The sequence below is a fragment of the Dama dama genome, chromosome 13, assembly GCF_033118175.1.
Source record: "Dama dama isolate Ldn47 chromosome 13, ASM3311817v1, whole genome shotgun sequence".
Lineage (NCBI taxonomy): Eukaryota > Metazoa > Chordata > Mammalia > Artiodactyla > Cervidae > Dama > Dama dama.
Window position 1 is genome coordinate 61,506,073 of NC_083693.1, and position 2,577 is coordinate 61,508,649.

Consider the following 2,577-nt stretch of genomic DNA (forward strand, 5'->3'; position numbering starts at 1 on the left):
AATTTAGAAAGATGGTAACGATAACCTTATATGCAAAACAGAAAAAGAGACACAGAAGTACAGAACAGACTTTTGAACTCTGTGGGAGAAGGTGAGGGTGGGATGTTTCGAAAGAACAGCATGTATATTATCTATGGTGAAACAGATCACCAGCCCAGGTGGGATGCATGAGACAAGTGCTCGGGCCTGGTGTACTGGGAAGACCCAGAGGAATCGGGTGGAGAGGGAGGTGGGAGGGGGGATCGGGATGGGGAATGCATGTAACTCTATGGCTGATTCATATCAATGTGTGACAAAACCCACTGAAATGTTGTGAAGTAATTAGCCTCCAACTAATAAAAAAAAAAAAATCAGTAAAAAAAAAAAAAAGATTGCTAGGAGAAATATGAATAACCTCAGATATGCAGATGACACCAACCTTAGGGCAGAAACTGAAGAAGACTAAAGAGCCTCTTGTTGAAAGTGAAAGAAGAGAGTGAAAAAGTTGGCTTAAAACTCAACATTCAGGAAACTAAGATCATGGCATCTGGTCCCATTACTTCATGGCAAATAGACAGGGAAGCAATAGAAACAGTGACAGACTATTTGGGGGGGCTTCAAAATCACTGCAGATGGTGACTGCAGCCATGAAATTAAAAAATGCTTGCTCCTTGGAAGAAAAGTTATGGCCAACCTAGACAGCATATTAAAAAGCAGAGACATTACTTTGCCAACAAAGGTCCGTCTAGTCAAGGCTGTGGTTTTTCTAGGAGTCATGTATGGATGTGAGAGTTGGACTATAAAGAAAGCTGAGCACAGAAGAATTGATGGTTTTGAACTGTGGTGTTGGAGAAGACTCTTGAGAGTCCTTTGGACAGCAAGGAGATCCAACCAGTCCATCCTGAAGGAGATCAGTCCTGGGTGTTCATTGGAAGGACTGATGCTGAAGATGAAACTCCAATACTTTGACCACCTGATGCGAAGAACTGACTCATTGGAAAAGACCCTGATGCTGGGAAAGATTGAAGGCAGGAGGAGAAGGGGATGATAGAGGATGAGATAACTGGATCGCCAACTTGATGGAAATGAGTGTGAGTGAACTCTGGGAGTTGGTGATGGACAGGGAGGCCGGGCATGCTGCAGCCATGGGGTCGCAGTGTCAGACACGACTGAGCCACTGAACTGAACTATCCTTATGTGTAAAATCCACATAGCTCCTTTTCTTATCGGTGATTGACCAGTGCAATCTCTAACCACCCAATCTAACTCCAGAGAATTGCAGACTATTGCCTTTTCTCTATAACGCCTGCTTTTGATTCAAGACCACATCTGACAAGGATCTAATAAAATTAGTGTAAGATGTATGAGTCACTTTTCCTTCTGAGAGTAAAAATCCGAAGCTTGATTCCTGTTCACAAATGCTGCTACAAGGCTTTACAGAGGATGGAAAAATTTCTAGTCCAGAGTTATCTGAAAGAAATTAATCTATGAACTCATCAATTTTCTCTACCTGACTCAGTAGGAAGAAAAGTATGGTGCGGCAAAGGGGGAAGTTGATGCAGTTTAATATCCAAACTGTTTTAGGAAAGCAATCAGGCATATTGATTATGAGTGTAATCGTCACACACCACCTGTGACTGATTCTACTATTTAGGAAAATTAATGTCTTAAATGAACTGACATTTAGAATTGTCCAAGTGTTTTATGATAATAAACAAGAGACTTTCACCTAATTTGATAATTGTTTTTAAAACTCTACAGACAAGACATGTCCCTGGTTCTTTGCCCCCTAGAGCAGACCACATCCACAGCCTGTGTTCAGAGGCCTTTGTCTACAAGAGCAATTGTTACCAATTTTCTTTAATGACCTCCTTTCCCTTACCCCACTAAAGGTTAAATTTACCAGAACCACTAACTAGATACAATGGTTGCTGCTACTAATGAAATGAGTATCAAGTCCTAAAGTTATACCACAGAAGAATTAAAAGAATAATATTAATGATGTCACATTTTAAAATATAAATTTCTGAAAAATAACTGTAATTTACAATGTTAATTTGCTTTACTCAACATTGAGTTAACTTCAGCCAGAAAAATATGCAACCTTGAAATAGAATTGAGTGTGTTTATATCGTCAGTTACAAATACAGTCTAGCTCCTTGAAGATTCAGCTAACTTACTGATACAGATCAAGTTTAAGGTTATCTGGAGACAGAAAGCCCCTCATATTTTACAAATGTTCTGCAAAATCCTGGACATCTCTTTCATCTCCCGATATATTGATATTTTGCATCCAGGCATTTCCCAAGTTCTAGGGCACACAGATGTTCAAAGCAAACAGGTATCTGAAGCAAACAGTTGAACCCATGCATAAATTTCCCACTTCTACTCTTTCAACAAAGAAAATTGGAGCAACCCCTTCTTACTGAAATTGTCACTCAAGATCTGTGGGTCCTAAACCTTTGCTCCCCCTAGGCGGGCCTCTGCTTTCAGGAAAACAAGCGTAACCAAAACCTCCTGGCAAGGAAACCCATCAGTCTCTCTCTCCCCTCTTCCCCCTCTCTTCTGCCTCTTTACCTCTCACCTCACTCACACACG